Source organism: Haliotis asinina, chromosome 13 (assembly GCF_037392515.1).
Source record: "Haliotis asinina isolate JCU_RB_2024 chromosome 13, JCU_Hal_asi_v2, whole genome shotgun sequence".
NCBI classification, from domain to species: domain Eukaryota; kingdom Metazoa; phylum Mollusca; class Gastropoda; order Lepetellida; family Haliotidae; genus Haliotis; species Haliotis asinina.
The window spans coordinates 42,677,943-42,691,657 of NC_090292.1; the positions used below are offsets into that span (position 1 = coordinate 42,677,943).

The 13,715-nt window shown below is 37.9% G+C and overlaps 1 long non-coding RNA gene across 1 annotated transcript; it reads right to left on the reverse strand.

The window, feature by feature from the left end:
* Positions 1-762: 762 nt before the first annotated feature.
* Positions 763-1,526, reverse strand: LOC137260156 (uncharacterized). Its single transcript, XR_010954735.1, has 3 exons — positions 1,486-1,526; positions 1,178-1,309; positions 763-891 (listed from the first exon to the last, which is right to left on the reverse strand). It is a non-coding gene; the product is annotated as an uncharacterized lncRNA (long non-coding RNA).
* Between the last annotated feature and the right edge of the window lie 12,189 nt (positions 1,527-13,715).

The following is a 13,715-nucleotide window of genomic DNA, read 5'->3' on the forward strand; positions in this document are numbered from 1 at the left end:
AATGTTTACCTTTAAGTGCATGAGTTAATATGAATACACTATGCCACACACGTTCTTCGTAAAGTACTGTCCCCTGAAGATCCAGGGTAGCATGGATGTTCTTCAACCAATGCTTGCCACTAATGACAACTATGCCTGTCGTAATTCACAGCAAAAATAACTTGGTTTCCGTTCTTGCGGAAACCTGATGGATACTGGGTAATGTAGGTTTCCGCTGGGTTTCAGTTTCAGGAAACGCGCAGTGAGAGTTTCCGCATAGTTTCCACAACTGAAACTAACAAGTCTTAGTTTCCGTCATGTTTCCGTCAACTGAAACTGTAGTTGGAAGTTTCCATTTAGTTTCAGTTTACTGAAACCTTTATAGCTGGAGTGAGTTAGTTTCTGGTCTTGCGGAAACCTTGTGGATCTTGGGTAATGTAGGTTCCCGCTAGGTTTTTGTACAAGGAAGATGACAATGAGAGTTCGGTTAGTTTAGAAAGCTGAAATATGTTGTATTATCTTGTTATATTTATTACATATTTATTTGAACAAAAAACAAACTCTGAAAATGTTATGATTCAACTGTTTCATTTCTTAGAAAAGGTCACATTTTAATGCAACAGGGCAGTTGCAGTAGTACACAATTCGCTGTATTAAGAAACTGGCGCGCTCAGAGAAGAGTAACAGAATTCTCTCCACACAAGCATTGCTCAGGAAGTTGGCACACTGAAAGAAGACGAGCTAGTCACTACACAAAGTGCTTTGTTCTTCTGTAGATGTTTGTTGGTGTATGCGAGTCCTGGTTAATATCTGGCGAAACATCTGAATCCGAATCAATCAGGCTCTCACATTGTAGTGGTAATAGCTCGCAAACCGTGAATGTGCTGTTAATATCTTGGTCACTGTCAGTGTCTGGAAAGGAAAAGGACATTCAGTTTGAATCATCAATTCAACTGAAAGACAATTCACTGAAGAAAAGCTTGTAAAATCTTAACATTTCCAATGAATGAAACACAGCAATATATATGATAATGCAGATAACATGTATTACAAATATTAAATACGTATTACCATTTGCTCACTTTCAGTTATTACAGTTACATGTATGATACATACATTAAATATATTAAACATGGATAGCAAAGTGACAGTGCAAACTCGATTTTTAGTGAAATCTAAAAATTCTTGGATGACTTACCTGATGAAACATTTGTCATTCACCCGAAAAATCTTTACAAACTAACAAACATCTTGTCGTTACGGAGATGGAGATAACGTGTTTTTCTTGAAACAGACGTCTGGCAGTGAGGACAGAAAAGCCGTATTTCTCCTGGAATTTAAAATATATGTATATATTACGCTTTACACTTTGAGTGAGGTCAAAAAGGTTTGTTGTATGCACTTACATAGTGTCTGCTTCATTATAAAGCTATATGAATAATATTGTTATAATAGAGATTCCCTTACCGGGCATAAAACAGATAATATAGCGTGAATTATAAATACCAATGAAGGCGTCTTGTCATTCCCCAAGTTTGTTGGTCCACAATCCATATCTGTAAATCAAATAACTGACACAATGATTCCTTCAGAAATATGAAACTTGAGGTGTGATGATAATGTCAATGCATTGTAGGGCTAACACATGCAACATGTACTGATGGACAAGGTTTTAATGGTTATAAAACAAATATCAAATCAAACTGATTAACTGGGACAACTGAATACACAGAACTGTCACAGAACATAAGATACTAGATAATTTGATGAACTAATAAATGTATGATGTGACTTAGTTGAAATATTTCTGGAGTACAGATTATATGAATAGATATAACGAAGACATATATACGGAATATCTCTGGGTACCCATGTTAAAACAAATATTGTAGAAACCAACCATATTTCAGAAACTTATTTCTCGTGATTTTAGGCTGTCTTTCTTGACAATTACTTGTCGCAATGTCCACAAAGAACTGTGTCCCTGCAGCAGAAAGTGCCACGAATAGTCTACAGAAATTATGCATGTACAAATCATAACCAAAGGGTCAGTGGGATTGTACTTTATTCTTCATTCACATTGACAAATGAATTAAGGTTTGAAAGAAATTGTGACACATCACCAAATTATATTAGTAATAGTAGTAAAGGTATTCATCAAGTTAACGTAAAGGGTAGATAGGGATAGTAGATCTGGGTGTATAACTGAGAAGAGCAAACAATGTTAATATTTCTAACCCCCGTGAGCACTGTGCGTAAATTACTTACATGGTACGTGGGGAGGTGGGGGGGGGGGGGTCCATCCAGTAGAAATATATCCGGATACTACCTTCTCCTGACAGGATCTTAGAAAATAACTTATTTGCCACAATAAAGTTTCCCATGAGTGCTAAATCAGTAGGACTCGGGCCTGTTAAAGGAAGGTGAACACGTTTTCACAATTAATCACTGTTAATAATCACAAGGCCTACATATTGATGCTTGACACTGAGAAAAAACAATCAGTGACGCTAAAAAACTGAAAAGATTGCTAAAACCATAACTGCCCACTGTTGTCACTTTGAGTACTTACATTCAATCCGCTGAATTCCACTTTTCACACTCCCCTTTGATGTCGGCAATGTAAACAAATAAACGAATGGCGACAGGATCACGTCCACGCGAGACTATCTAATTGTTACAAAAACAACTCACAACAGGGCGTACCCTCCTCTTTTGTTGTAGAACGCGGAAATCTACTGTCAAATGGTCACATTAGATTTATTTTTAAAAAAACAATGACAAAGCTGTGTATTTCCCGTGAGTGTTAGCGAGACGCCATCTTGTTTGGCGGGTAGGAACAAATTTGTTTTCCTAGCAATTATTTTCAAAACTTTAAGCATAAGATGGCTGCGTCGTGTAAACTTTGCCACGGCCACCTCACTTTCCCCAAAAGCACTCGACGAAAGAATTCGCGACTTGGAGAAGAAAGCAGAGAACGGATGCGAGGAACTCGGAGTACCTCGGATGTGTCAGGTAAGACCGAGGTTTTTTTTTATTGTCAAATAACGTTTAAAGAATTATTGCGTCAATGACAGAAATCCGGATAGATTCTAAAGTTTATCCCGCGAATGCATATTTTCGCTCGTATTATTTTTAAATGTTATCGTAAAATCTAAGTAAAATAGGCCTGAAAAATAAGTTTTTTTATATTTCATTTCAATAGATCGACATGGTATAGAATCAGGGAGCCTATATAGAGAGGGGAGGGGAAACTCCTCGAAAAACCGCTGAACGTATGTCTCGCTTTGTCACGTGACCAGTGGAGACAATATGGCGGCAGCTTAGTATTTAAGATTGAGCTCGGTTCATTTTCAACAGCTGATTACATTCGCTGAGTGTTGTGACAACTCGGAACCTACACGTAGAACATAAGTCACCTGTTCTGTTACTTCAGTTCTAGTCACATATTTGTAATTAGTGTCAGTATAAGAAAATATGTTTGTAGTAAAGTTTCAAGTCGGCATCTTGTAACTCTCTGGCTTCAATTATCGGTACACAGCGAAGATAGACTGAGTTTCGTCAATAAAAGCTTCTTTCACACATTCCTTTATGTTTTAGCAGGAAATTATACCTTTAGCTGAAAGGTATCTGCAAGCAATAGTGATGGTTTTGTGACTTAAAAACATGTTGGGGTTTAATTGGGGTGTGTGAAAAATGTGGCAGATCGCCGATCTGATCTGATGCGCCATTGAAATACTACACGCCGTTGTTTGAAGTGTGTCTAGATATTGCTCAACACCGTCTTTCACATACACCTTTAATTTTTATGAGGGGATTTACCATCAGGCGAAAGGTGTTTGCAGGTAATAGTGATAGTTTCATAATCTAAAATAAATTGTTAGGACGTACTTGAGGTGTGTGAAATATGTGCCATCTCGCCGACCTGATCCGATCCGCCATTGAAATATTCCACGGCGTTGTTTGAGTGCTTTTGTTTCAGCTTCAAAAACTTCATTCACATACACCTTTAATTTCCATTAGGGGAACATACCATCTAGTGAAAGGTGTTTGGAAGTAATAGTGCTAATTTTATAATTTAAAAAAAATCGGTAGGGTGTTTTTGAGGTGTTGAAAAATGTGCCATCTCGCGGATCTGTTCTGATCCGCCATTGAAATAGTATAACTTTGAGTGTTTCTAGTTATTGCTCCAAAACCTCTTTCACATGCACCTTAAATATTTATGAGGGGAATATACTATGACCCGAAAGGTGTTTGCAGGTAATATTTATAATTTGATAATCTAAACATATTGTTAGGATGTATTTGAGGTGTGTGAAAAACGTGTCATCTCGCTGATCTGTTCTGATCCGCCATTGAAATACTACACAGCATTTTTTGAGTGTTTCTAGTTATTGCTCAAAAAACTTCTTTCACACACACCTTTAATTTCTGTTAGGGAAAAAAGTTCCATCTGGTGAGAGGTGTTTGGAAGTAATAGTGATGATTTTATGAATTAAAAAAATAATTGGTAGGGTGTATACATTCACAAGTATTTCATGTGTGTGAAAAATATGACATATCGTTGATCTGATCTGATCACTCATTACTACAAGCCAATGTTTGAATGTGTTTAGTCGTCCTAAAATTCATTTCTTTCAAATACACCTCTAAGTATTCAGGGGAATATTCTATCTGGTGAAAGTGTGAGGTATGACATATCTGATCTGTTCTAATCTGCCATGGATGCCTTTGGTGCTTGAATGTTTTAGTTCTGAAACTATTGTTGATATTTGACAAAACTGCAAAGGACTTTTTAACGCTTTGTGGTGGTTTTAAACTTTCTGTTTTTTAGGGGGAGTGACTGTGTCAGTTGACATTCTGTCAGTATCCATGCAATTGCGCACATGCAGGAAGACATCTGGTCATCTTCATTAACTGCCCTCTTAAAAAAATAATTTCGACTTTGCCACCACCGTCCATTTGTCCATTATAGACTGAGCGTCTGAAGAATGAGAGTGACTGAATCTACAACTCATTAACATATGCTTAACTTTCCAAACTGTATTCCTGAAGGAAAAAGAAATAAAAATGTGTTCCTCCCTCGTCACATTTTTTCTATCAAAAATTAAAAATCAAAGTCTTACTCGTCACTTTTGACAAGAATATGCCTGAGAAACATATTTTTATGCAGCCTAAGCATTCCACACAAACAGAAAACCACTGAAACATAATGAGACATTTTAATTGTGTAACAGATCATTTCAAATACATATAATAACATAATAACCTTTAGTTTGCCATTTGGCCATCAGGGCTTGCTGCCACTTGCAGTCTTTAAAGTCTGCATACCCATTTTGTTGAAATCAAACCAATAAAAACAAAATAGTCTTCATAGTAGAGAGTTTCACAGTCCCTACAAAATCCATTAGTGAAGTGTATGGAGCACAGAGAAGTTTACATTAGTTATAGACTGCTGACATTCCTATGCGGCACTGAATATATAATACTATGAAGTGAAACTGGAAGTTATCCTAACATGAGGGATCAGGGATAATTCCTGAACATTAATACAAATTATGGGCAAGATGCTAGATGAAAAGAAATGAGATCTAATTGACAGAAGACCACAAGGGCCTGCAGATAACTGAAACTGTTGGCCTGATACATTAACAACCGACGCTGGGCCTCTGGGCTGGCGATCGTTTCGAACGCTGTATCAAAATTGTCAAGTCTTTGAACAAGGTAAACACATTCTCAAGTCCTCTCATTAATCCACACATGCATCATTCGGCGACAGGAAGTGTAACCAGCTTGTTGTGACAACATTCAGGGGAGCCTACTCCAATTTACCGAGTATTACTCCGGGAGATGCCGATAGTTTCCGACAGTAAACTGGTTGAAATACTGTTAAGCGCAGCCGATTTGCGCTGAGAACAAACCAAGTCGACGTGTGCAGTGGAGCATGACGAGGCACACGTTAATTAGAACAAATGGTAAGGAAAGCAAGCGAGTGACCAATCCCTGTTATAGAGTATCCCTGATAGAATACACCAAGCTTGTATTTGTAAGTAACTATCTTAGTACTAACCACAAGTATTTATTTAAGTTTAAAGGGGCAGACTTTTGATTTTGGTGCTCCTGTTAATCCTGGATCATTAGTGAATGAAATTTTTGCGTTGCAACTCGGTTAACACTTGTACAAAAGGTGTTGGGGGGTGGGGATGAATTACGATCTGCATCACAAAGATCCGCCATATGTAGTGGTTCACTCATGAGTGTACTGGGTATTGCAAGATATATTTCACCAATTCAGATATATTTTAAAGAATGATAAAAATGATGGGCTTTTACAATGCAACGGTGTAGTTTCTTAAATGCAATCCTGGATCATTAGTGAAATTAAATTGTTTACCCCCAAATTCGCTCAGAGGGGTCAGTTGTGTTTCTGAACTATTTGAGGCAAACACTAAATTCATATAAGAAACTGTTAGCTTTGCGTAGGATACATTTGAAATTTCATGTAATTTGTCAGTAATTCAATACATATGTGTTGAGCTTAATCATATATATACCTGTTATATATATACCTGTTATATTTAACGTATTTGATTTAATCTTTCAGGCTGTTGTGAGAAGAATCTTGACACGACTGCTCCTGGACGATCACCCTTGTCTATCGAAGGTATGTGCTCATGTTACTAGGTAATTTCACTTTGAATATTTCATTTATTCACTTCCCTACGTACGTTTTCTCAAAATGAAAAAAACATGAAAGTATCATTTGCAAATGGAATTGAATAGCCGGTAAACTAAATCAGTTTAACATTACACCTGTGTGAAATTGCCATCAAACTGACCCCTTGATTTTACAATGCTGCAAGGTTATGTCATGTGATATAACTAAACTTCTTTTATCATGATCTTTATGTCAGTTGTTCACTTACCGGTTGCATAACTTTGGCAAACAGGATGTACATAGAATTTGCATGAAATAACACAAAGGATGGTTAGCCTTTTTGGAGGTTATTTTAAATCATTTAACTACAAAATGGTAAACTTTCAGAACAATATATGTATTCAAAGTGATAAATCTGTAGTTTACTTGGTTGTATAATTTTCACTGACGATCTTTAATTTTAATTAGACATTGTGTTGGATGCATGATTGAATGAAGTGCAAGGAAAATGACATTTGTTTTTATTTCAGTAAAGCCGATGACGAGGACTCTATGAATATAGTAGTCAAAGAAACAAGTGACTATATCACGATCAAGGATGGTCAATAGGATCTTGTGAAGGTAATTTTTACTCACCTGCCTGTCATTATAAATAGCTGATGATTTAATTAATAGTGTAAAGACAGATTTATGGGTGTTAACTTCAGTAACCCAGCCAGCATGGCATATATAAATACCTTTGCCTAACAGATGAACTAAAATGTGTGAAACATGCTGTATAGTACTTTAAACATTTATTTTCAGAAGCGCTTTGTAGAGTGTGGCGGAACAGGCGTGATGATCTCAGTAGACAAGAAACCGGAAAGAAAGTGTCACACAGAACAGCAGCAGCAAAAAAACAAAACAAACCCCCCCCCCAAAAAAAAATCCGTAAGTATATCTATTCGAATATTAACATGTAGCAACTCTTCTCATTACAATGTCTGATGACAGATTCTACGTTCCGGAAATATACATTTAAAACGTTTATGGATTATTGCTTTTTACATTCTTAAGATATGTAACACATGATTCAGATCATAATTTCATAAATCATAACATAAGAATCAAGTCAGTTAATGATGATATATAAACATGTTACTACACTTCAGTGACTACATGTCACTTCAGAGCAACAGATTGTGTGTCCATAAGAAAATAGGATATGTCATTAAATGTGATGAACAGCTTAACTTGTGTTGGGGTGATTAATAAAGTAAATGATTTTTCACGACACTTCCTTTTTAATAACTTGCAATCCATCTTGGCATTATGGTTTATCTGTTGATTGATTTTTGTTTAATTTTCAGAAAATTGCACTGCGCATGAAAAGCCTGAAAACTATTGACTGGCCAGATCGACGAAAGGAAAGGGTTTCAACTATACTTACCTTGGAAATGACTTCACTAGTTGTGAGTGATGAAGAAGATGCCAATTTATTGCTCTCTTACCCCTTTACTTGGGAATCTAAACTCAAGACGTCTGCACTGGACTCAGCCACAATTTTCAACGCCACCACCAAAGCTAAGGCCAACAAGCTAAGACCAGGATGCGGCATCCAACCAGAATGACAGAGATATCCGCTGAAGGATGCCCAAGTAAGCTAGTAAATAGCTAATCGATCACATGAACGCAATTTTATCTGTGATCAATTAAAATTGAATTATTCTCAATGTAAAACTTTAATAGTTTTGATATTCTGATTGTATTTCAATTAATACAATTTTATTCAATCTTAATTTTTATCTATTTTCAAAGGGACCTTTATTTACTTTAAATACATTTTTTGTACTAACCTAAGTTCTTTATTGCATTTCATTTCATTGTTGTATTGTATTGCATGGTGTGTGTTATTATATGTTTAGCATTGACTGACTGGGGTGTGTTTTTCTGTGTCAGCGTAAGGAGGTGCAGGAGGAGTCAAGGGATGTAACTGTTATAGCATGTTTTTAGAAATATTTTTGTCATAAGTTACAAATGTTGATCTGTTATCTAGTGCTATATCTTTTTATTATTTATTAGATATATGTTTGATCCATATTTGTCTGAAAATAAAACAGTGAATCTTATTGTATCTTTTGTTTTTCTTTCTGTATACTCGATGATTGTACATAAACTCCTTATATTGTCTTTGCCAACCAGGAGTAACAAGAATGTTTTATGCAATGACACACATTGAATGACTCCTGTGACCCGAGTAAATGAAATGCTGTGGAAAGTTTTCTGGCAACAGAAACTCTGCGGAAACTATGTAGGTCAGTTTGTAACTGAAACTCTGTGGAAACCTGATGGAGTCCTGATAACTGAAACTCTGCGGAAACCTGATGGAGTCTTGGTGACTGAAACCCTGCGGAAACCTGATGGATCTCTAACTTAACTGAAACTCAACGGAAACTTGTTGGAGCATGGGTAACGGATACCGTGCGGAAACCCTTAGAAAGTGGGTAATTGAAAGTTTCCGTCATTGCGGAAACTCAGTGTAAAAGAACGGAAACTCACTGGATTCTTGGTGGAAACTTAAGTTTCAGTCCACTTTCCATCAGGTTTCCGCACTGCGGAAACCAGGTTATTTTTGCTGTGTAAGAGGCGACTAACGGGACCGGGTTTTCAGGCTGGCTCCCGAACTGCGCTAATCGATGCGCACGCTGTTGATCACTGTATTGTCTGGACCTGACTCGATTATTCACAGAACGCCGCAATATGGCTGGGAAATTGAGGGGAGCGGCGTGAAATTAAAGTGACTCAGTCTCCCGTAAAGTGCTGGTTCTAGTACTTATTATGGGATGAGGCCCATCCGGTATTCGAACCCACCCCTCACCGTCAGGTCAGCAATATTCCAGCAATATAACAGCAATATTCCAGTAATATTCCAGGAATATAACAGCAATATTCCAGCAATATAACAGCAATACAACAGCAATATTCCAGTAATATAACAGCAATATTCCACCAATATAACAGCAATACAATAGCAATATTCCTCAGCACTCCAACAGTCAGATCTGCAAGGTCTCTATGATCAACTCCCAAAGCCGTGTATCATAATGGGTGATCTCAATGGCCATAACCCGCTATGGGGTGGTACGAACACTAACTCAAAAGGTCAAATACTGGAAGATTTTATCTCCAATAATGACTTATGTTTATACAATGATGATTCAAGCACTTATTTGCACCCGGCAACCAGCACCTACTCTTCTCTAGATCTGTCTCTTGCGGACTCTTCTCTGCTTAATGAGTTTGATTGGTCAGTCCACAATGATCTCTGTGGAAGTGACCATTTCCCCACTATATTAAAATCTATAACTCCACCTAATGTGCCTCCACCATCAAGGCGGAATTTTAAAACGGCATAAGAAAACCATGGTTCATCGATGAATGCAAACAAGCTAGGAAGGCAAGGAGAAAAGCAGAACATTATTTCTGTCGCCATCCTATGGTGCATAATTTAAATAAACTTAAAATTTTAAATGCTAAAGCGCGGCGTACTTTTAAACAGAACAAACGGCAGCCTTGGCAAAATTATGTATCCAAAATAAATTCTCGGACACCCATGTCCAAAGTATGGAACATGGTCCAGAAAATGAAACGTAAAGGTACTAAATCTACTGTCCATCATCTTAAACATTGAGGTCAATTGCTTACTGATAAATCAGATATTGCTAATAAACTAGGTGAAACCCTTGCTAAACACTCTTCCTCTTCAAATTATGTTCCAAAATTCCAGCAATATCAAAAACAAGAAGAAAAGAAAAGTATTAATTTCAATTCTGAATGGGGAAGATTATAATGAAACGTTTTCTACTCATGAACTCCATACTGCTCTTGATCAAGCTCATGACACTGCTACAGGAGCTGAAAACATACATTATCAACTTCTGAAGCACTTACCAGAATCCTGCCTAGAAACTCTCCTAAATATTTTTAGGTGTTGGGTAATGCTAAAGGCTCGCCGACACCCCCATAGTGAAACCGGGGGGATATTTGGTCCACCAACCTGTTTGCCGTGGGTTGCGGCCTTGTGTCGGCGGAGGAAGAGATCCTGGTGGTTGAGGGCAATAGGAGCTGGCAACCGTGTTCCTGTTGCTCAATACACCACTTTGGCCCTGACTTCGCCTAGACGGGTGGTCGAATGGGCCCGGTTCGACCAATCGGCTGGTCATGCCAAGCCCTGTGCATGGCTTTCCTATATATGTCATTGCACAAATTTGATTTGAATCTGTTTTACTTTCGATCTTGGCTTAATTGCTCATCTAAAATGTTTATTGATTTTGAAATCTGATGTTGTGAACTTTGCCTAGAGTCTTATGCCCAGAAGGCGGTGGCTCATGGGCCAATCTGGTGGGATATATCTTTTCAAGATATTTTTGTGCTTGAGTATACCCTCCTAGTATCCTTGGTGCCGTCTGCAGAAGATCCAAAGGCATGAGGCATCGTCCTTGTTGACACTCCATGGTGGGTGGGGAGCTAGGAGGGTGAATCATATATTTTTCCACCATGGCACCCCCACTTAAAAACGATCACACGAATCTGATGATTCGTTTTCTTCAGAGTCGCATACAACGTCCAGTAACCCTGAAAATTCGCATCGTTTCATTGTGATGTGTGCCCCTGAAGGGGGCCCTCTCAAATTAAATCCCTTTGCTGTGTCAAAAGGCATTGAAGGTTTGGTTGGGGAGGTGAAAGACATTAAAAAGTTGAGATCTGGTTCCCTGCTAATCGAAAGAAATACAGTCCAAAATTCTGCTCAAAACAAAGTCTCTAGCAAATGTTCCTGTAGAGGTGTGCCCTCACAGGACATTAAATACCAGCAAAGGCATCGTCCATGATACTGGACGTTGCCTTTCAGACATGAGTGAACTTGACATAGTTACTGAACTACAATCACACGGCGTTACTCATGTTAAACGCTTTACAGTCAAATAGAATAATGATGTCTTCCAGACAAATACTTACTTGTTTACTGTTTACATTTTGTCTCTCGATGCCTCCAAAATCTCTGAAAGCAGGATACTGCAACTTAAGGGTTGATACTTTTATCCCCAACCCCTTGAGGTGCTTTAAGTATGGGCACTGATCCAAGTCATGCCACAATCCAGCTGCATGCCAACGATGCGCTGGAGCGTGCAAAGATAGTAACCTTTGTGATAACACACCTGTATGTGTAAACTGCTCTGGTTGCCATCCCTCTTCATCCAAGGAATGTCCTTCCTGGAAGTTACAATCAAAGATTTCACGGGTGAAGCATGAGCAAAACGTTTCGTTCTTTGAAGCAAAACAGATCGTTCTGGCGCAAGAACAGTCGGGCCCGAGTTATGCTACTATTGTTTCTGCTTCTGTTCAGGCCTCTAAACCAAAACACGTTTCATGCAGTTCAGTCGGTTGTCAAACGGATTACACGTGGGCTAGTACATCAGCTCCAATGTTGCTGTCTGCTGAAATACAGGCGAATTCTTCAAAAGAAACTTCCAGCGTACAAACTATTGTTCAGTCTAAGGTATCCTCTGGGAAGGATTCATCTGCTTCTCAGAAACAGGCATCTAAATCAGACTCTAATGTGAAGTCAAATGTGAACACTACATCCAGATCGAGCAATGAAATCATGAAGAAAAATCAACGTAACAGGCCTCCTAAAGGGTCTAATGATCAGGTCCAACTATATAATTAGTTTGAATCACTTGAGGCCATGGATGTGTCCGACCACATCCAAGGTCGGACACATAGCTTGTCACCCACAAGGAAAGTGAGGGGTAGATCTCCTGTACATCCACCAAGGAAATAATGTCTTCTGCTATAATTCAGTGGAATTGTAGAGGACTCCGGAATAATTTAAATGATCTACACTTATTAAAACAAGATTTTAAACCGTCGGCGTTCTGCATCCAAGAAACTTATCTGAAACAGACAGATAATTTTGAGCTCTGTCCATTCAATGCATACCACTCTTTTTCTCCTCTGGGTGATAGAGCCTCTGGTGGTTCATCAATCCTGGTGAGGAACAATACTATCCATAGCTCAGTTCCACTAAAAACAAATCTTCAAGTTGTTGCAGTCCGACTTACATTACAAGTTGCTTTTACTTTATGCTCTTTACATATTCCGCCTTCATCGTCTATCCAACTAACTGATTTGCAAGATCTTTATGATCAACTACCTAAACCCTGTATAATCATGGGTGATTTAAATGGCCACAGTCCACTATGGGGTGGCATTAATACAAACACCAAAGGTAAATTACTAGAGGAATTGGTTTCAAATAATGATTTATGCATAAATAATGACAGCTCAAATACGTATTTTCATCCTGGCACAGGTACTTATTCAGCTCTTGATTTGTCTATTACTGATTCCAACCTATTAAGTGAATTTGATCATGAATGGTCAGTCTGAAGCACTTACCGGAATCGTGTTTAGAGACCCTTTTGAATATTTATGATAGTATTTGGACATCTGGTGAATTTCCTTCTTCATGGCGTGATCCTAAACCTGGACGTGACCATACAAATCCTACCAATTATCGACCAGTTTCACTCACTAGCTGTGTTTGCAAAACCATGGAACGCATGATCAATAACCGATTAGTTTGGTACTTGGAAACAAATAATCTAATCACTGATATACAATGTGGTTTCCGTAAAAACAGAAGTACCATTGATCATTTAGTACGTTTGGAGTCATTTGTTAAAAATGCCATCATTAATAAACAACATGCAGTGTCGATCTTTCTCGATCTGGGAAAAAGCATACAATACGACGTGGAAATATGGTATTTTAAGAGACTTACATGATTTTGGATTAAGGGGCCGTTTGCCTCAATTTATATCAAATTTCTTAAACGATAGACAATTTCAAGTCCGAGTTGGTTCAACCTTATCTGATCATTATAATCAGGATCAGGGTGTCCCACAAGGCAGTATTTTGGCTGTCACACTGTTTAGTATTAAGATTAACGGTTTTTAAATGATTCAATAGATGGATCACTTTTCTTTAATATTTCACTTTAATATTTCTTCTCGTGGTAAAATATACACACTATTGA